This window comes from Malaclemys terrapin, chromosome 2, assembly GCF_027887155.1.
Source record: "Malaclemys terrapin pileata isolate rMalTer1 chromosome 2, rMalTer1.hap1, whole genome shotgun sequence".
In the NCBI taxonomy this organism is placed as follows: domain Eukaryota; kingdom Metazoa; phylum Chordata; order Testudines; family Emydidae; genus Malaclemys; species Malaclemys terrapin.
This window is the reverse complement of record NC_071506.1, coordinates 73,871,861-73,893,039: the sequence shown is the minus strand read 5'-3', so window position 1 is coordinate 73,893,039 and position 21,179 is coordinate 73,871,861. Positions and strand designations below refer to the sequence as shown.

The 21,179-nt window shown below is 44.8% G+C and overlaps 1 protein-coding gene across 14 annotated transcripts in view; it reads left to right on the top strand.

The window, feature by feature from the left end:
• The first annotated feature begins 10,767 nt into the window (after nt 1-10,767).
• DTNA (dystrobrevin alpha) overlaps nt 10,768-21,179 on the top strand; it is a 287,362-nt gene continuing 276,950 nt past the window's right edge. For all 14 annotated transcript variants that reach the window (XM_054017111.1, XM_054017102.1, XM_054017107.1 and 11 more), the window contains exon 1: nt 10,768-10,786. The gene's annotated coding sequence lies outside the window, so the exon portion shown is untranslated. The remainder of the gene's footprint in view (nt 10,787-21,179) is intronic.

The following is a 21,179-nucleotide window of genomic DNA, read 5'->3' as shown; positions in this document are numbered from 1 at the left end:
GAGCTGTGGAACGCCTACCACAAGGCATGGGAGGCAAACTGCCACTCCAGTGCTGCGCTCCCGAGCTGCTAGTTCTACAAAGAGTTGGACGTGATACTCGGCGGCGACCCCACCTCCACTGCAAAGCCTACGGAGGATACTTCAGTGGCTTGCATGCCAGTCGAGAGTGGACTGAGCCAGGAGGAGGAAATCTTGGACGAGGATGTGGAGGGAGACCCAAAGGCAGAAGATGACTTGGAGGTCAGAGATACATGCAGCCAGGAGCTCTTTTCTACTCCAGAGGAGGCTAGCTAGTCACAGCTCTCGGAGCTTGGTGAAGTGAAAACAGGAGAGGAGGCCCCTGGTAAGTGGCTTTGATTTTGGGACTTGCTGAAGCGAGTTGTTGGCAGCAGGAGGGTTGCAGAAAGCAGACTTGTGTCTGTATGATGCGCGTACCACCACATGCCTAGTCTGAGCGGTGGAACAGGCTGTTGATTGACTCCCTTGTTTCACGGGAAAGCAATCTTTGTTCCATTAATTTAAAGTAAACAGAGCCTTGCAAAGCAACAGGCAATTTTCTTACACCTTCATAGTGCATCATCTGCGCCAATCACAATCACCTCCTAGCATTATAAGCACTGCACTCCTGAGCATAGCTACAAATATTAGTGGCTTTCGACTTCAAATTGCTGCCTTAAGGCATCCCTGATCCTTATGGCCCCACGCTGCACCTCTCTAATAGCCCTGGTCTTTGGTTGTTCAAACTCAGTCTCCAGGTGCTGAGCCTCAGCGGTCCAGCCCTGAGTCAAGCTTTCACCCTTCCCTTCGCAAATGTTATGGAGTGTACAGCATGTGGCTATAAGCATAGAATATTGACAACGCCCTGATCCAGCCTCCCATAAAGGCAGCGCCAGCGGGCCTTTAAATGGACAAATGCACACTCAACAATCATTCTGCCTGTTGTTGAACCACTCCTTGCTGTGTCAAGGTGCCTAGGTATGGCTTCATGTGCCATGGCATTAAGGGGTAGGTGGGGTCTCCCAGGATCATAACGGGCATTTCGACTTCCCCTACAGTGATCTTCTGGTCCGGGAAGAAGGTCCCTGCTTGCAGCCTCCTGAACAGGCCAGTGTTCCAAAAGATGCATGCATCATGCACCTTTCCAGACCAGACTGCGTGAAACAGCCACGGTGATCCAAAAGCGCCTGGAGAATCACTGAGAAATACCCCTTCCGATTAATGTACTCGATAGCTAGGTGGTCTGGTGCCAGAATTGGAATATGAGTGCCATCTATCGCCCCTCCGCAGTTAGGAAAGCCCATTTGTGCAAAGCCATGTACAATGTCATGCACATTGCCCAGAGTCATGGTTTTTTGGAGCAGGATGCAATTAATGGCCCTGCACAATTCCGTCAACACAAGTCCAATGGTCGACTTTCCCACTCCAAACTGGTTAGTAATCGATTGGTAGCAGTCTAGAGTAGCCAGTTGCCACAGTGCAATCGCCACACGCTTCTCTAACAGCAGGGCAGCTCTCATTCTCATGTCCTTGCTCCACAGGGCTGGGGTGAGCTCATCACACAGTCTCATGAATGTGGCTTTCCTCATCCAAAAGTTCTGCAGCCACTGCTTGTCAACCCAGACATGTATGACGATGTGATCCCAGCACTCAGTGCTTGTTTCCTGAGCCCAAAAGCAGCAATGCACTGTGTCAGCACCTCCGTGAATGCCACAAGCAATCTCATGTCATAGTTACTATGTGTGGCAAGATCAATGTCACACTCCTCTTGCCTTTGTAGTTTAAGGAATAACTCCACTGCCACTCATGACATGTTAGTCAGAGCGAGCAGCATATTGGTCAGTGTTGTGGGATCCATTCCTGCAGACCGAAAAGGCACAGCATAGCGTGCAGTATACAAACCGTTGAAAGATGGCGCCAAATGCAGACGGAAGCACAGGGATTGCTGTGATGCAAAGCAATGCATCATGGGGGATTGCGACAGGACCCAGGATGCCCTGCAATCCCCTCTGGCTTCCCACAACTCTTAGCAGCAGAAGAGGAAGAGATGCTCTGTGGGATATCTGCCCAGCATGCACCGCTTCAAATACCACTGCAAGTGCCACAAGTGTGAACACGCTATTGCGCAGGCAGCTGACAGTTTGAACACACAACAGCGGTTTCTCTTCAGCGCTGTAACTCCCCGCGCTGTAAGTCTGCCAGTGTAGACCTACCCTTAGTTAAAGAAAGGAGTAACGAACATATCTCAATGGAACAAACTGTTTGTAGCTTGGTTTCGCAGACACTTGATCTTATAAATTGGGGCCTAGGTGCCACAGTGATAGGAGACCTAGGAATATTTTAGATACAATAACTGCCAACTCAAGTTAAAACATGAAAACCAAAATAGCCAAGTGTGGTTCATTAAGTAAAGCACCTAACTACATATCTAGGCACCTATGTAAAATGGCTTGATTTTTAGAGGTGTTGAGAACTTGCAGCTCCCATTCACTTCTGGGGGTGTGAATGCCCAGAACTTCCAAAAATCAGGCCACTTTTACATAGTTTCCCAAGGATGGAGTTAGGTGTTTATGGAACACTATGTGAAAAATTTGGCCTTACATTACACCCACAGCAGGTGGGAGAAATGCGGGTGCATCCGACACAGAGGATGTATTACATGCAATGGGAGAGGGGGTCGGAGGACACTTCCAGCAGAGAGGATGACACACGCAGTCTGAGGGTGGAAAATAAGTGACTTCTGGAACAGAGGGGAGGGTGACTGGGTGGGTGTAAAATACGGACAGCTCCAGCACAGAATATGTCAGATGCTCAGCGTGGGAGAAATGAGGACAGCTCCAGCACACAGGCTTTTGCAGAGACTGAGAACCTGATCCTCAGCTGCTGTCGATTGCTGTGCGTGTGTGAAATCAGGGCACCCCCAGCAAAGAGGCTGCAGATAGTGGATGGGGGGGTGGGGAGGGGAAATGAAATCCTCATCTGCGATCCTTAACTCAGAGGGAATCCCCTCTCCGCTGTGCTGCAGCTGCCAACACGTGCTGTGCTGAGAGAGCGTGAAATGGGGGCAATGCTCAGAAAAACAAAATCACTCCTTCGAAGCCTGGCAGAGGCTGCAAAGCCTTTGTGCACGGGGCTGGAGCTGAGCTGGCTCAGGCTTACCCCTGCTTAGCACATAGTGGCCCTATGAACTGGGAAGGTGCATGGGGCCCTCCATTAACACAGCACACACCGCTGCTCCAGGAGATGCAAGGAGGACAGCAGCTGGAGTGGAAAGAGGATGGAGGAGGCAAGGCACCATACAGTAATTGGCAAAGTCAGCAGGAAACAGTCAACCCACCTTTTGCACCTGCCTCCAAATGTGCCTGTTAGCGATCTAGCTGCTGGCAATGAAATCTATGGGTTGCAAGTTCTGAGGACCATAGGACACCCTGAAATCTATGGGCTGTAAATTGTGAAGGCTGACACACCCTTCGGACAATGCCTACACTTCATTTTGCTCCCTTGAGCCCTGATTTACAGCTGTCTGATTCCAGTTTTATGCTAGTGTATTTCCATTTAAATTGTTTTCCATTGAAATCTATGTAATTTACCTATGTAAAATTGGAGTAAAGCAGTGGTGAACCAGGCTCTTGGTCCATAAGTAGGTACACACAGCAAGTACACCACACAGTACACCACTCAGGAAACACCCACACATCTGTTTTCAACTCTGTTCCACAGCAAGGCACTTTCTGAGCGGTATCAATCTAATATTCTTCCTAAATCTGATCCTTCATTTGATTTAAACTTTTTCTGGCTTTGCATATATGCTTCAAACTGAAAACAATCACTCTGGGCCAGACTGAAATACCCATTCTCAAAGTGAATAATACTTTACTCCGTAAGTAGTGGCATTGATTTCAGTGGGACTACATCTGGAGTCCTGTGTTATCTGTGTCAAGGCTCATTCCCCACTCTGGGCCTTTGAGTTCAGAAGGTGGGGGCCCACAAGGATTCTAAAAATTAATACTGGCCACTCCAGGCTTGTATTAAACTCCCAAGGTTACAGCTTTTCTCTGACCTTGGATGGGTAGATGCTGCCACCACCCAAGTGCAAAAACCCCTTTGAGAACCCAGGAAGGAGACTTGGGAATTCTGTCCTATGGGGTACCCTCAAGCCCTTTCACCCCTTCTCCCCCCCCTGGAAGAGCTGAGAAAGAAAACAAAGGAAATCAGCTGTTGCCTCCAGCTAATTAAACAACATATGCACAAACCTCTTAGGGACACAAAAATCCAATCCTGTTCTTAAAAAAGATAAATTTTATTAAAAACTAATACATCTGGAATTTAGGCTTTTTGCTAGATTAAAAAAAACAAGGATTAAGCATCAAGATAGCTTCTTGAGGTCCAGTTTAAAGGTTACAAGCAAAACAAAAGCACCTGGGATTAGCACAGAGGAGTCCACAAGCCATAAAGAAATAAAAGAGAGAAACCTAATTGCGTCTTCCTAGACATGTCCTGATCTACTTACATATCTGGGGTTTCAAATGAGTAGTTTCTAGGTGTGATCTGGTGATTTTTCATACCTGGCCCAAAGCTTTTTATAGCATAGTTCCAGCCCTGTCTCGCTCGCCAGTAGAACAACACAGACAGACAATGGGGAAGTCTTTTCCTAATTTTAAAAAGTTCTGGCCTTCCCATTGGCTCTTTTGGTCGGGTGCCCACTCCCTTCCTTTTACCTATGGACTTTTTAACTCTTTACAGGTAAAGCAAGTAGAGAACAGCTACTAACAGGGATTTTATAGCTAACTGGCTGGCTGGGTATCCATAAAAGGGAGCTAGCCCCCCGCCCCCTTCATTTATCACAATCTGTTTTTCAGTTTTTAGAACAGAGAGCGGTAAATAGTGGTGTCACCCAGGAATCTGTACTGGGACCAGTACTGTTCAACATATTCATAAATGAGCTGGAAAAAGGGGTAAACAGTGAAGTGATACAAAATTACTAAAGACAGTGAAGTTCAAAGCAGACTGCAAAGAATTACAAAGGGATCTCACAAAACTGGGTGAGTTGGTAACAAAATGGCAGATGAAATTCAATGGTCATAAATGCAAAGTAATGCACATTGGAAAACATAATCCCAACTATAATACAAAATTATGGGATCCAAATTAGCTGTTACCATTCAAGAAAGAGATCTTGGAGTCACTGTGGATAATATTTTGAAAACATCCGCTCAATATGTAGCAGAAGGGGGAAAAAAAAACAAAAAAGTTAACTGAATGTTAGGAATCATAAGGAAAGGGATAGATAATAAGACAGAAAACCACGTAATGCCACTCTATAAATCCATGGTATGGTATGCCCATACCTTGAATACTATGTGCAGTTCTAGTCACCCCATCTCATAAAAGATATATTAGAATTGAAAAAGATACAGAGAACAGCAACAAAAATGATTAGGGGTATGGAACCACTTCCATATGAGGAGAGATTAAAAAGACTGGGACTTTTCAGTTTGGGAAAAGAGATGACTAAGGGGATATTATAGAAGTCTTTAAAATCGTGAATGGTGTGAAGTGAATAAGGAAGTGTTATTTACTTCTTCACATAATACAAGATCCAGGGTCACCCAATGAAATTAAAAGACCGCAGATTTAAAACAAACAAAAGAAAATATTTCTTCTTACAACGCACAGTCAACCTGCAGAACTTGTTGCCACGGGATGTTGTGAAGGCCAAAACTATGACAGGGTTCAAAAAAGAACTAGATAAATTCAAGGAGAATAGGTTCATCAATGGCGGTTAGCAATGTGATATTTTCTGCCTTATTATCTATCCCTATCGGTTTTTTGACTGCCGCTGCATATTGAGTGGATGTTTTCAGAGAACTATCCATGACTCCAAGATATCTTTCTTGAGCGGTAACAGCTAATTTAGACCCCATCGTTTTATATGTATAGTTGGGATTATGTTTTCCAAGGTGCATTACTTTGCATTTATCAACATTGAATTTCATCTGCCATTTTGTTGCCCACTCACCCAGTTTTGAGAGATCCTTTTGTAGTTCTTCGCAGTCTGCCTGGGATTTAACTATCTTGAGTAGTTTTGTATCATCTGCAAATTTTGCCACCTCACTGTTTACCCCTTTTTCCAGATCATTTATGAATATGTTGAATAAACTGGGCCAAGTACACTCTCCTGGGGGACACCACTATTTACCTCTCTCCATTCTGAAAACTGACCATTTATTCCTACCCTTTGTTTCCTATCTTTTAATTAGTTACCAATCCATGAGAGGACCTTCCCACTTATCCCATGACATCTTACTTTGCTTAAGAGCCTTTGGTGAGGGACCTTGTCAAAGGCTCTCTGAAAATCTAAGTACACTATATCCACTGGATCCCCCTTGTCCACATGCTTGTTGACCCCCTCAAAGAATTGATGAGGCATGATTTCCCTTTACAAAAATCATGTTGACTCTTCCCCAACAAATTATGTTCATCTATGTGTCTGACAATTTTGTTCTTGACTATAGTTTCAACCAGTTTGCTCAGTACTGAAGTCAGGCTTACTGGCCTGTAATTGCCGGGATCAACTCTGGAGCCCTTTTTAAAAATTGGCGTCACATTAGCTATCCTCCAGTCATTTGGTACAGAAGTTGATTTAAATGATAGGTTACAGACTACAGTTAGTAGTTCTGCAATTTCACATTTGAGTTCCTTCAGAACTCTTGGGTGAATACCATCTGGTCCTGGTGACTTATTATTGTTTAGTTTATCAATTTGTTCCAAAAGCCCCTCTAATGACACCTCAATCTGGGACAGTTCCTCAGATTTGTCACCTAAAAAGAATGGCTCAGCTTTGGGAATCTCCCTCTCATCCTCAGCCATGAAGACCGATGCAAAGAATTCATTTAGTTTCTCCGGAATAGGCTTATCGACCTTGAGTGCTTCTTTAGCATCTCGATTGTCCAGTGGCCCCACTGGTTGTTTAGTGGGCTTCCTGCTTCTGATGTCACTCTGTGCTCTCTATGCTCTGCCAAAGAAGAGCATAACACCAGGCTATCCTCTGTGGGATCTGAAATGCCTGCATCACATCCTTTTACCATTCTCACCTATGCGCCTTCTTTCATTGTCTTCTGTTGCCTGAGACTCCTCTCTTGATTATGGACCTGATTCTCATTTACACAAAGGACTTATCCACACGGTGTGGTTTTTGCAGAATAAGATTGTGTGTACTAACTGTTGCATAATAACTATTCCAAAACAATTGCATTCACACAGCTGGCTTTTACCCACTTCCCTCTGAATCAGTGCATACAAACAGCACTGACATATTTAGAAATAAGTGCTCAGCATTCTGGGCAAGTATCCCATTGTGCTTTGTCCAACTGCTGGGATCTATAAATTGTGGGATGCTAGAACAGTGTAAAAGGGGCCTTAAATGGAGTGAAAATTGGTATAGAGCAGGAGTCAGCAACCTTTTGCACGTGGCTCGCCAGGGTAAGCACCCTGGTGGGCCGGGCCGGTTTGTTTACCTGCCGTGTCCGCAGGTTCGGCCGATCGCAGCTCCCACTGTCGCGGTTCACCGCTCCAGGCCAATAGGGGCTGTGGGAAGCCGTGGTCAGACATCCCTCAGCCTGCGCAGCTTCCCGCAGCCCCCGTTGGCCTGGAGCAGCGAACCGCGACAGTGGGAGCCGCGATCGGCCAAACCTGCGAACGCGGCAGGTAAACAAACCGGCCTGGCCCGCCAGGGTGCTTACCCTGGCGAGCCACGTGCCAAAGGTTGCCGACCGCTGGTGTAGAGGGTTCTGATGGTAAATGAGAATCGGGTCCTGCATCTCCAATGCCTCCCCTCTCTTCTCTTCTCTTCTCTTTTACATGCTATCCCTAAAATTGCTCTTTTAAGGTAGAGCATCATATAGACCAGGGATCGGCAACCTTTGGCCCGTGGTCCACCAAGGTAAGCCCCCTGGCGGGCCAGGCCGGTTTGTTTACCTGCCACGTCCGCAGGTTCGGCTGATCGCCGCTCCCACTGGCTGTGGTTCACCGTTCCAGGCCAATGGGGGCTGCGAGAAGCTGCGGTCAGCACATCCTTTGGCCTGGGCCACTTCCCGCAGCCCCCATTGGCCTGGAACAGCCACCTGCGGCCAGTGGGAGCCACAATTGGCTGAACCTGCGGACGCAGCAGGTAAACAAACCAGCCCAGCCCGCCAGGGGGCTTACCCTGGCAGGCCGAAGGTTGCTGATCCCTGATATAGACTATTAATATATTCACATATATAACACCCAAAAATACCTCACAACCCATATTTTGGCCTGCAACATAATCACACTTCCCCTCAACCAGTGTTGGCACTGTGCTTGTATTAAATAAGACTCCGATTCTACAACAAGGTACACTTAGCACAGACCCTTCTGCCTATACAAAATCCCCCTGAAGTTATGTGAGGAGAAATGACTGGCAGGATCAGACTCTCAAGTGTTATTTGTGCTGACATAAGTAGTGGAGCTAAAGAATTACACACAATGTCAATTAACAATTTTCATGTGTAGCCCAGAGCAGATGGGAAAATCTGCGAAAGCAGAACAGAAACAGTCATTTTCAAATATTATTGTTTGAAACATTGCATGTATTAGATTTGTAATAAAGATAGCTACTTCTAATTTTTAGGTAATGTGTGGTAGAGGAAGGAGATGTGCACATGAGAACCCGATCCTGCCAAGTGCTGAGCCTTAAGCACCGTGCAGTATTAAGCCCACACTGAATGGGTTCTGAACCGTTGGACAAGCCATATTTGAGGGGCCAGGGGGGGAAGGGAGGGAATCACATTACTTTGATACTAGGGCCAACATTTTCAAACCAGAATGCCTACTGTTAATTCTCCTAAAATCATATTTAGGCTCCTAAATGTTAAGTGTCATGATTTTCGGAAGTGCTGCAGTCAATGGAAGCTGTGACTGTTCATCAACATCGGGGTATTTATAGTGTACCAGAGGCTGCAATCCTACACTTATACACATGCTTACCTTTCCTCATATGAGCAGTCCCATTGACTTAAATGGAACTGCTCATACCAATAAAGCTAAGCACACACATGACTCCCTACAGAGCAGGATCTAAATCTGTATGTAGGTTTGTGCATTTAGGTTGGGAAATAGGACAATATGGGTCTATACATACTGTAATTCAATGCACTAAGGCTTAAATCTGCTCTTCACTATAGCTCAAATAAGAGGGCTATATGAGGATTGAGTGTGGAAGTCTAGGGAGGTGAAAAATGAGATTCAAAATACATTTAGCACATAGAAAAGAAAATGCATTGAATCTTCAATGTTCTAGTACGTTAAGTGGCTTCCCTCTCACAAGAAAAATTCTGTTCAGATAGGGTTGTAATATTTTTTTGTTAACTAATGTAGTGAAAATAGCTTATCTGTCAATTTAAACACAGACACAGATACACATCACCAGAACAGGTTTATACATTTTTGCAAAATAACTGGATGGAATTGACAAAGTACTTCATTAGCAAAACAATTATTAATATCTATACAAGGTGGCACAGTTTTGACATTAGCAGAACCATTACTAATTAGAGAGCGAGAGCAGGAGAGCAAATTAGAAAACAAATATTAAAACAGTCAAAATCTTGAATTGATATCAGACCTGAAAATCACTAAAAAGTGAGCCTCTCTATTCTATAGCTTTAGGGATTCCGTTGTACAATGCAGGTTCTAAGGCCCCTGGAACAAAACCCGGCTCTCCTGGGAGGTAATGTTCAAGGGGAAACCGGGTGACGTCACTGCCCAGCTAACAATGAATCAGAATACGGGAAGAACTCCTGTTCCAGCACAAGGGATATTTAGTACGTGAGGCGCTGTGACTTTGTATGTCACTCTACATTTGGGTTCGAATACTGACAGTCCAATCCCCCCTCCCCCAGTATGTGCAGCCCCCTCCTGATCTGCTCCTCCATCACGCCCCTCACGCTCTGGCTCTGCCCCGCACCCCCGCACCCCCGGCCAAGCTGAGCGCCCCCCCCCCCCCCCCGCGACATCCCCACTGATCAGCCCGGCTGCCCACGGGCCCCCGAGCTACAACCCAGCCAATGCGCACCGCAGATCCACTCCTCCCCCGATCTGCTCCTGCGTCCCCCGCGGCTCCTAAACCCTCCGCACCTGAGCACCCATCCCCCGGCCGTTTGGCCCTCTCCATGCAATCCCCGATTTGCCCCCCCCCCCCCAAATCTGCTGCTTTCCCTGCCCCCAGCCCCACTTGCTCCTCCATCCCCCAATACGTCATAATCCCTCCTGCTCAGCAGCAACTCCCCCTCCGGCCCCTTGCTCCGCGCGGCTCCAGCAGGGCCAGGGTGCGTTCGGGGAAGCGCAGCGAGACTCCCCCGGGCCGGGGCCGGGCAGCGGCTTCCCCGTGGCTTCCCGTGCCCAGTAGGCAGGTGCAGAGGTTGCGCACACGCCCATGGTGAGGGCGAGCGCGGGGGCTGGAGCATGTGCAGAAGCGCGATGGGTACCGTCTGAGGCAGGGCAGCTTCTGCTCTGACACCTGCAGCATGTGCCAGGAGCTGCAGCCGCATCAGCAGCCTGCGCGCGGTGCAGCCTCTCGGCTCGCAGTGGGAAGCGGCAGCAGCAGCTCCCTCTCTCTGTCTCTCTCCTGCTTTGCACTCTATTTCAGCGGGTGCATGGTGACCTTACAGAGTGTGCATTACCTCACAGGTAAATATCAGCTGATCCGCTGTGACAGCAGCAGCGGCAGGAACAGGAGCAAGCAGCAGCCCACAGAGCCTTTCTGGAGGTAGCAATTCATTCATTCCTTCACTCATCTTGTCCCTCACCTCTCCTTTCCCTTCCTCCCTTTTCCCATGCAAAAGCCAAAAGGCTCGCAGAGGATGCTGAAGCCTCCATTAAGGATGGTTCCCACCACTGCAAAGAGCCTGAGGAGTATTTAATACTGGATGGGGGGGGGGAGGGATGAAAATTTCTGAGCCAGAGGCGGCTGCTAGTGTTGCAATGCACTGCGGTGTCAATGGAAATGGCTAAGGGGAAGGATGTGCTGGTGGGGAGAGGGTTATTCAGCCTGTTGCCCACTTAGATATACATATATTTTGGCGTGACTCATATTTGCATTGGTACATTGTTATGCATTCATTTTTCCAATGTATGAAATACCCAAGTGGAGTTGTCCTGCTACAGAGAGAGAGAGAGAGGGATGCTGATCCTGAATTCTTGAGGGGGTAAGAAGGGGGAAAAAGAGGGTGATAACTTGGTATCTGTCTGCTAGTAAGTAGGTCCCGGTAGGAGAGCTCTCTTTTTCATAAGGTCTGGTGGTTATTGGCATCATGCATTTCATTACCAAACATCACCAATATATACATTAATGTGCAGAGGGAGAGTGTGTGTGGAGGGGGCAGGGGGGAGCACAGGGGTTTTTTCGTAGGCCTAGGACATATGTTATTTGACTTTTACTGTACTTCAGCTTTTCTGCAGGGTTGTTGGTTTTTTTCAATGGTGAAGGTGCACGTTGCCGGTCACTGGGCTTTAAACATACTTGCTGTTCCATTGATGACCCTGGCAGTTGTAAGATGTTTGTGTTTGTGTGTACATACAGGCCGATTGGAAGAGGGAGAGATGAATCTAGCTCTGATTAATAAAATTCTAGCATCTTTAAACACCAGCTCTGTAAGTTTTTTCTAGAAATTTAATTTAGTGGAGTGTATAATTTTTACCAAATGTATCAGAGAGCACTTTCACAGGTGTGCTATGACGTATTATCATCAACTAATTGAAAAACTGGCTAAATAAATGATTGAAATATACTTGATAATGCATTATCTTTGTATTTATAATTGTCTGTCCACTTACTTGCTAATTCACAAACTTTAATCATTTGCAACGAATATCCTAGTCACTGCAGAATAGTTAGCTCATACTATACTGTAATAGCATTTATACCATAGAATAATTATTACCTAAAAATTAAATTAAGCTTTTCAATGTACTGTGGTCAGATGAACCTCATAAATGTGCATAGGAATTCATTTATTAGCATATGCAATGTTTCAGATGGAGTTTAAACACTCGTGTGAATAAATGTCACTTGATAAATCCTGATATTTATCAGTGACCTAGAAGGTTTTGAAATGAGAGGTTCATGAAATAGAAAGTGTTGAAACAACATCATAAGCCTATTATTTCTAGACTTTCAATCCTGTCTCAAGCTCAAAGTTGTGTAAGTTACTGTTCTCTTTTGAACACTTTGCTGCCATTTTTCCGTATTATTCCAGTATTGGAGATGGTTATATAATATTTTTTTTTAAAGGAAAACGTTTTCAACTTTAACTCCATCATTGCTGTAGAATCCAACAGTATTTTTGTAAGCTTTCAGTTGAATGTTAGCATATATCGCATATGTATCACCACACCACTGGACAAACACATTATGGGGATCTGTCACACTTTTGGCACCCAGTACACTGTTCACTAATGAAGTGATAAAAAATGTAAAAAATTACTGCTGTGTGCTTTTAAAAAAAAGGTGGCTTGTTGACAGAAAAGGTGTTAGTGTGTGTTCAAATTCAGCTTCAGAACGTATGACTTTGTACCACCTCTTCAATGATAACCACTGCCGACTCTTAGAGCTTGCTCCTGCTCCCATTACAGTCAATGGCAAAAGTCCCATATTTACCCAATATCAGCACTGAATGCACTGGCAGTGTTTATTGTTTTACCACAAGAACAGAATTTACGGTCAAGTTATGATTATGATTACAATTCAAATATGAAAGTGAATTCCTCATGTTTATAAAAAGCAATGCATAAAGTACAAAATTCTGTACTGACCCATTAGAGAGAGATTTAGTAAGTAGCAAGAAAGAGTCCTGTGGCACCTTAGAGACTAACAGATGTATTGGAGCATAAGCTTTCGTGGGTGAATACCCACTTCGTCAGCTACACTCATGCAAGAGTAAATACAAAATTACCCCTCACCCATTGCCTGAGCACATAAATTATGAATGTGACACTGTGTATGTGGCCACCCAATTATGTCTCAGTGTAATCTGCTTTATGTACCGTTTTTTGTACATTATAATGTATACTGACCATAGTCTATATCAAGTTTTGCATACTCAAACATTCCTGATTCTGCTCTCACTTGTATCAGGTCCTGATCCTGGAAGGAGATGTGCTGGTGACACCCACATGGAATCCTATTGATTTCACAACCTAAAAACTGCTGAAAAACAAGAGAGAGGTTTTGGGAATCTGTTAGAGGGCAAATTTTAAAAAATGTTTAGAAGACAAACAAGGGTGACTTTTTTGTTTTTGAGGCCTTTGTTCTTCACAACTAGTTTCCTCTGAATTTCATTTGTGCATTGTAAAAGCCTGTACAGCTGCTTTTCCCCTCACACCAATTTTACACAAGTATATAATTCTGTTGACTTCAGTAAGTAAAGGTCAGCACCCGCACATCTGTTTCCAGGATCAGAGCCTTAATCAGCTATAAGTGCAATGAAGTCAGTGGAAATACACTGGTATAAAATTGGTGTGAGCAGAGAATCAGTTCCATAATCTTTTACACTTGTACAGTTGAAAGTCAGAAGAAATTAGCTGTGAAGAACAAAGGCCACAAACAAACACACCATGTCCTTCTTTAAAAAGTTTAATAAATTGCCATCTAACAGCTGTCCAGAAAGTTTCTCTCTTTTATTTTCAGCAGTTTTCTGGACTACCATCTTGGAGTTAACATTGTTCTGGAACAACTTTTTGTTTAAACTGATTAAGCTCTGTGCCTTAATTTTGTGGTGTTAACTCATTATTAACAGTTGGCAAAGACTGTTTATCTTTAAAAAGGCTGCCTAAGTATACTGCCACGCATAGCATGGTAAATCCTAATGACTATGTTTTAAACTATTGTTTTTTACATTAATTATATAAGCCCCCACCCACTCAATACAGTTACAAAATGTAAGTATTGTGGACTGTTACAGACTGATTAATTGTCTATGAGATTTAACTAGTCATTAACGTGGGCTACACAGTTCATGACTAGCTGTGTGGGGTACTCCATGAGTGTTTTTATCAGCTATGTGGTGGTGGGGAGAGAATCTTGGGTTTGAGTCACACAGGCATAAAACTGGTGTACTGGAGTGATGAGTCAGGCCCCTTACATTTAAGTTTCATATTACATGGTATGTATGTACTGTGTGTATGACATTCATTATGAATCCAGGCAAGAAACAAACATAAATGCAGTTGAAAAAGTTACTGAACACTCAGACTTAACAATGAGCCCTCATATGGGCATTTCTTTATGGGCTTGATCCTGCTTCCATTGAAATCAGTAGTGCAGGATTAGGTCTTATGTCATGATATATTAGTATGTCAAATATTATACAATACAATAAAAACTCCAGCTTCTTATACAGTCTTATCTGCCTAGGACTTATATTGCACTGGCTGACATGTAGATATCAGTGTGCTTGACAAAGCTGGGTCAGTCTCCTTATCTCCATTTTAAAGATGAGGACACTGATTGCAGAATTTTTAATTTTTTGGAGCAGAATTCCCCCAGGAGTAAGCACTTGCTGCAGTTCAGGCAGGCCAGTTAGAGCATAGCATACAGTTTTCAGTTGATATAGGGTCCTCCAAGAATGTAGGGAACCACAGTTGACTGTCTTTCATGGACCACAAAGGCCAACGCTGGAAGCTGCATATGTGACCATGAACAGCATTAACCTGAGTTTTCAAGAAAAATCAGTGACAGACTTTCACAGAGTAAGCAGTTTACACGAGGCTACATCTTCAAGGCTAAGAGGCATAGTGAAATCCTGGGTCCACTTTTGACATTGACTTCAATGGAGCCATGAGTTCACTCATTTTGTAAATAATGAAATTGGAGACTGGCCTTAACATTTTTTACAGTTCCAAAACTGGACCCTGGAGAGGGGAGTGAGGAGGGACCCGTGGCTTCACAGGCCCCTATGGTTGGCTCTGGTAAGTGATTTTAATCTGTCTAGGTGATGTTAAGAAATGACAGCTTTGTTCCTCTCTCCGGGGAAACTGATATTAGTTCTAAATTAAAGTAAATAACACCCAAGTACTACAGTAATGATAGCCTCAGCAATATGTAAAATAGTGACAGGGAAGATTTCACACTAAGCCGTATTCAAAAACAAAACAAGACATCTACAGTACAGTTATCTTGAACTTGCTATGGCACTTACCTTCAACAGATAACAGAGCACATGAGTTCTTTGATTTAGAATAATATGGGAGTGGCTGTTTGAAATCCATTTTTACTGATACAAATACCACAACAATGCAATTTTGTAAGAATCCGTGGAACTAGAACCTACAACTATAGAGCCTAGGACAGCTGATATTGCCACTTGGATACTATGCAGGTGAATTAGGCACTGCAGGAAGTACCGCCCAAAGGATCCAGAGTGACAGAACCCTGTAGCCTGTGCTCTCTATTTAGCCCTGGAGTGTGGCTCAGGATGTGGTCTGGGTAATCACATGGATTTTTGGCTTATTATGATTCTAGACCTCACCTTGCTTTCTGATCATCAGTCTCCAACCCTAGAACAGATGACTCTTGCCATCTGATTCCAGCCTAGTAGCTACCTCTGGTTGTGACCCCAGCATGACACTGACTCTTGTCTCCTGATTCCAGCCTGGCAATTACTTCTGGTCTATGATCATGGCCTGGCTCTGACCCTGACTCTTGCCTATTGATCCCAGCCCTAATGATTACTCTGATCCCTGCTCACTGACTACTGCCTTGTGGCCATCCTTGACATGTGAACACCAGCCCACTTATGACTGCTAGGCCAGATAGCCTAGATCCCAGTCCCTTACAGATTCTAATTGAAAATGTAAGAAAAAACAATTGTTTGGAGCAATGAGAATTAACCGGGAGAGACTAACGTAAGGTAACTCTCTCCTTATTTCACACAACTGATTCCCCTCTGCAAGGAGGTTGGGGAACCTAAATTACAAAAAGAATTACCAGTGATAAGTCTAACCGGTTTGGGTTGTTGTTTTTTAAATAACCCTGAAACTTCTGTTTTAAAATCATAGTAAAACATTACTGATCTGTAAATTTTAAAATATATTGTATAAAATATCCATCTGATTTCTGAATATCACAGTCATCAACCCAATTCTTGTTATGCATGTAACCACCTATGTTTTGTAAATCAACTTCCTTTTGAATTTTAATCCATTTCTGGGAGCTCTCGGAGAAGAGGAGAGCTGTCTTTTCAAAGTGTCCTAAACTTGTAGAACTTCAGGACTAGGCTAGTTTAGAAAATGTACAGTAAGGAAACGTCTGGTTAAGGTATGGTAATTACAGCATATGAACAGTATTGATTTTTAATTTATAAAATATACCTATTGTATTCTCTATATGCATGTATATTGTAGAATTGCATACATTAAAAAAGTTGACCCAATATTGACTCAAGAGAACTCAACAATCTCCCTAAGAGAGGAAATGAAGTTTTGTTAAACATCCCACTCAGGAAAAAAAAACCACATTACAGTATGTCTACACAGCTGCTGGGTAGTGTAATTTCCACCCTGAGTAGATGTACATTTGCTAGCTCTGCTTGAACTAGCACGCTAAGACTTGCTGTGTAGCTGCACCTGAGTATGTGCCCCGGGGTTGGATGGGATTGTACTAAGGTGGCTAGTCTCTCTGTTGTACTAATCTAGATGGAATATATATGGGCCAAAGGTTTTAACATAACCCAGTCACTGTCCAGCTTAAACACTGTTAAACAAGGTATGGGGTTTGATATACACAAACTTTAGTGTATTTAATACCATGACAAACACACTATAACACTCAGACCAAAGGTTAGAAAGTTATTGATTGAAATACACAAAAGGAAAAGAATCAAAATGAGGTAAAGATCATTAGAACTGAAATTGATTGTTTCTCCAAAACAGACTTAATCAAAACTGTTCAAAGTCCTTTCTGGAGACAGTGAATGTTGGTTAAATTCTATTATTCAGTCAAACAGTCCTTCTTGGTGGGGGAGAAAGGATTAGTTCTATTGTTCAATTCTGAATTGCAAATGACAGTCACTTTCCTGCTCTAGACAAAACAGACAGACACAGAAGGGAGAGAAGAGAGAGGATAGTAAAGATGAGGACAATACGGCTTTTGCTGATGTTCTCAAAATACGGGGCGGCTGGTGAGTCATGGATGGATGCTTTGGGCTGGCAGATTGGCCACAACAGCTGTTGCTCTGGACAGTGACTCACTTCCCCATCAGAAATATCATCTGGTGGGTCTGTCAGGTCCCTCTCCTTCACTGGTCCTTCTCCATCTGGGCAGAGCTGGATGGGCTGTCGTATCTCACTGTGCTGGTGCCGTGCAGTAGAAGTTGATTTCAGGATCCAGTGAAAAGCTGAACGGGAGGGTGGTAGGGAGGGAGGGACAGAAAGAGGCACGCAAAGGAGGGGAACACAGAGCAGGAGCTCTTGTGTATCAGGTTGGGCTCCTCACTGATGCAGCGATGATGGTCAAACGTCCCCACTGGAGTATCAAGGTCTGGTGTCATGACAACAATCCTGCCGCAGTGATGGTAAAAGGTCTCCTTGTTCTCCCCCAAAGTCTCTTTTTAAAGACTCCAAAGGGAGTGATGAGCGAAATAGCCATCCTCTCATTATTTTGTCCACAAGGTAGGCCTAATTTCCAGAATTGGTTCCTTGCTTTTTGATTTTTCTGCCCTTTTGTTTACCAGTCTTGATCTTAACATAGTCTTTGAGTGGGATCAGTAAACCCTCTTTGTTTATATTTATTCAATCTTTGTCTCCTTCTCACATCTTTTCTTGAACAGTTTTATACAAGTGATCATTGTGAAAATTCATGACTCTTTATCTGCTTTTCACCAGTTAAGTTTACAATTAGAGTGAAGTTGTAGGCCCACTGATCACAACATCTCCTGCTGCCCATGTAGCTGTGGCTACACCGCTAATTTTAGTATACTAGCGGAGCTAGCCCGTGTACATCTACCCAAGAGATGGGAATTACACCTCCCAGCTGTGTGTAGATATACCACTTCCGGTTTGTTGCCAAACGCAATCTAAGGGTATGTCTACACTGGCAGAGTTACAGCACCGGGAGTTACAGCGCTGTTCAGAGAGGGCTGAAGGGAAACCGCTGTTGTCTGTTCACTGTTGTCTGTTTGCTCATCAGCTGCCTGCGCAATAGCATGTTTACACTTGCGGCACTTGCAGCGGTATTTGGAGCGGTGCACTCTGGGCAGCTATCCCACAGAGCATCTCTTCCTCTTCTGCCACTAAGAGTTGTGGGAAGGTGGAGGGGGTCACGGGGTATCCTGGATCCTGTCCCATTGCTTTGCATCCCAGCAATCCCTGTGCTTCCATCCACATTTGGCGCCATCTTTCATCGGTCTGTGTACTGCGTGCTCTGCCTCTTCAGTCTGCAGGAATGATTCCAAACTGTTGACCAATATGCTGCTCACTTCAACTAACACGTCACGAGTGGCAGTAGAATTATTCCTTAAACTACAAAGGCAAGAGGAGTGCGACATTGATCTCGCCACGCGTACTAGCTACGACACGAGATTGCTTGTGGCATTCATGGAAGTGCTGACCACAGTGGAACGCCGTTATTGGGCTCAGGAAACAAGCACTGAGTGGTGGGAACACATCGTCATGCACATCTGGGATGACGAGCAGTGGCTGCAAAACTTTTGGGTGAGGAAAGCCACATTCATGGGACTGTGTGATAAGCTAGCCCCAGCCCTGTGGCACAAGGACACGAGAATGAAAGCTGCCCTGCCGTTGGAGAAGCGTGTGGTGCCTGCACTGTGGAAGCTGGCTACTCCAGACTGCTACCGATCGATCGCTAACCAGGTTGGAGTGGGAAAGTCTACCGTTGGACTCATGTTGACGGAAGTGTGCAGAGCCATTAATTGCATCTGCTCCGAAAGACCATGACTCTGCTCAATGAGTGTGACATTGTGGATGGCTTTGCACAAATGAGCTTCCTTAACTGCGGAGGGGCGATAGATGGGATGCACATTCCAATTCTGGCACCAGACCACCTAGCCACCGACTACATTAATCAGAAGGGGTATTTCTCTATGGTTCACCAGGCAGTTGTGGATCACCATGGTAGTTTCATAGACATTAACGCAGGCTGGTCCGGAAAGGTGCATGATGCACGCATCTTTCGGAACACTGGCCTGTTCAGGAAGCTGCATGCAGGGACTTTCTTCCCAGACCAGAAGATCACCATAGGAGAAGTCAAAATGTCCATTGTGATCTTGGGAGACCCTGCCTACCCCTTAATGCCGTGACTTATGAAGCCATACATGGGGCACCTTGACAGTAGCAAGGAGCGATTCAACAACAGGCTGAGCAAGTGCAGAATGACGGTTGAGTGTGCTTTTGGCTGTTTAAAGGCCCGCTGGCGCTGCCTATATGGGAAGTTGGACCTGGCCAATGACAATAATCCTATGCTTATAGCTGCATCCTAAATGCTCCATAATATTTGTGAAGGGAAGGGTGAAAGCTTCACTCAGGGATAGACTGCTGAGGCTTAGTGCCTGGAGGCCAAATTTGAACAGCCAGAGACCAGGACTATTAGAGGGGTGAAGTGTGGGGCCATAAGGATCAGGGATGCCTTAAGGGAGCAATTTGAAGCTGAAAGCCACCAATATTTGTTGCTATGCTTGAGAGTGCAGTGCTTGTAATGCTAGGAGGTGATTGTGAATGGTGCAGACGATGCAATATGAAGGTTTAAGACAATTGTCTGTTGCTTTTCAGGGCTCTGTTTGCTTTCAATTAATAGAATAAGGATTGCTTTCAAACCAACACAATTCTTTTATTAAAAAACAACAACCGGAGGAGAGAGACAAACAAAAAAACACCTCAGCACTGAGGGGGATGGGGGAAGGGAAGGTCCCAGGAGGAGGTGGGGTCCCAGAACGGTTAAAGATTTGCGTATGTTCAGGGATCATATCCAGTCTTTTCCTTTGGAGTACAGTGCAGTGGGTACTGTACTTCAACAGGGCTAAACTGCTGAGGGACAGATGTTGAGTTCAGTAGGTACTGGGAATCTGCAGTGTTGGACTGTGAGGCAGGAGGAGTGGAATGCAGTGGGTACAGACTGGAGCCAGGAGGTTGATAAGAATGTGTTGGTGGTGTGCGGGGGGCACATGGGAAAGAGTTTTATGACAACGACTGCAGGGGAGGGCAGGTGCAGAGCTGCTCAGTTTGCAGTGCTAGTATCGCCTGGAGCATGTCCGCTTGGCGCTCCATAACGTTTAAGTAGCTTCATTCTGACACGCTTCGGTCTCCTTTTGGTCCCTCTTCTCGCTGTCCTGCCATTCCTTCAATTCCTCTTTTTCGGCTACGAAGTATATCATAACCCCACAGAGAAAGTCCTCTTCAGTTCTTCGTGGCCATTTTCTAATTCTGCACAGCCGTTCAACCGGCGATAACAAAGAGGGAGGCTGGGCCTCCAAAGTCATCTCTGTGAAGCCAAAATGAAACATTTTACAGAAGCAGTATTGTTTGCAACACAGAGACCACTGATTCAGTGATTTAAATGTAAGCAGAGTCAGGATGAGCTCTACCCTGACATCTGGTGGTGAATTATGGCGAGTGTGGAAAAGAACTCCAGGGGCTGATCTTGTTTGCATAGGCACAACCACTCGCCTGGCATGAAACAACAGCAACTGAAAGTGGTTACTTTGGCTGGTGTGGGATCCCCAGTTTCTCTGTTATTGGGGCAGGAAGAATAAAGTTTTGTTACCCTGATTCTGTGAATCAAGGCCAGTGGAACTGTTGTATGACAGAAGGATTGAGTGAGTCCTTCACCATTACCTAAGTAGCACTTGCTTGACAAGGGGCATGGGTTACAAAACCCAGTGAATGGAGAGAGGATGGGGACAGGTATTTGTATCTGATGGTATGGGTCTCCTCTGAGGGCTTAACACACCAGTTGCACCACCTCCTCTCTCCACTGTTGAATGTCAGAGCTAACTTTGATTCTATTAGGAGTCTAGTTACAGGCTGCTGAGCTGAATTCACTTTGGGCCAATGGTGCACCAGCACTGGGGCTCCCCTACTATGAGCTGAAATCGCTAAGAGCTGAAATCACAAAAGAGCTAAAGTTATTAAGAGCTGAGATCACTGACTGC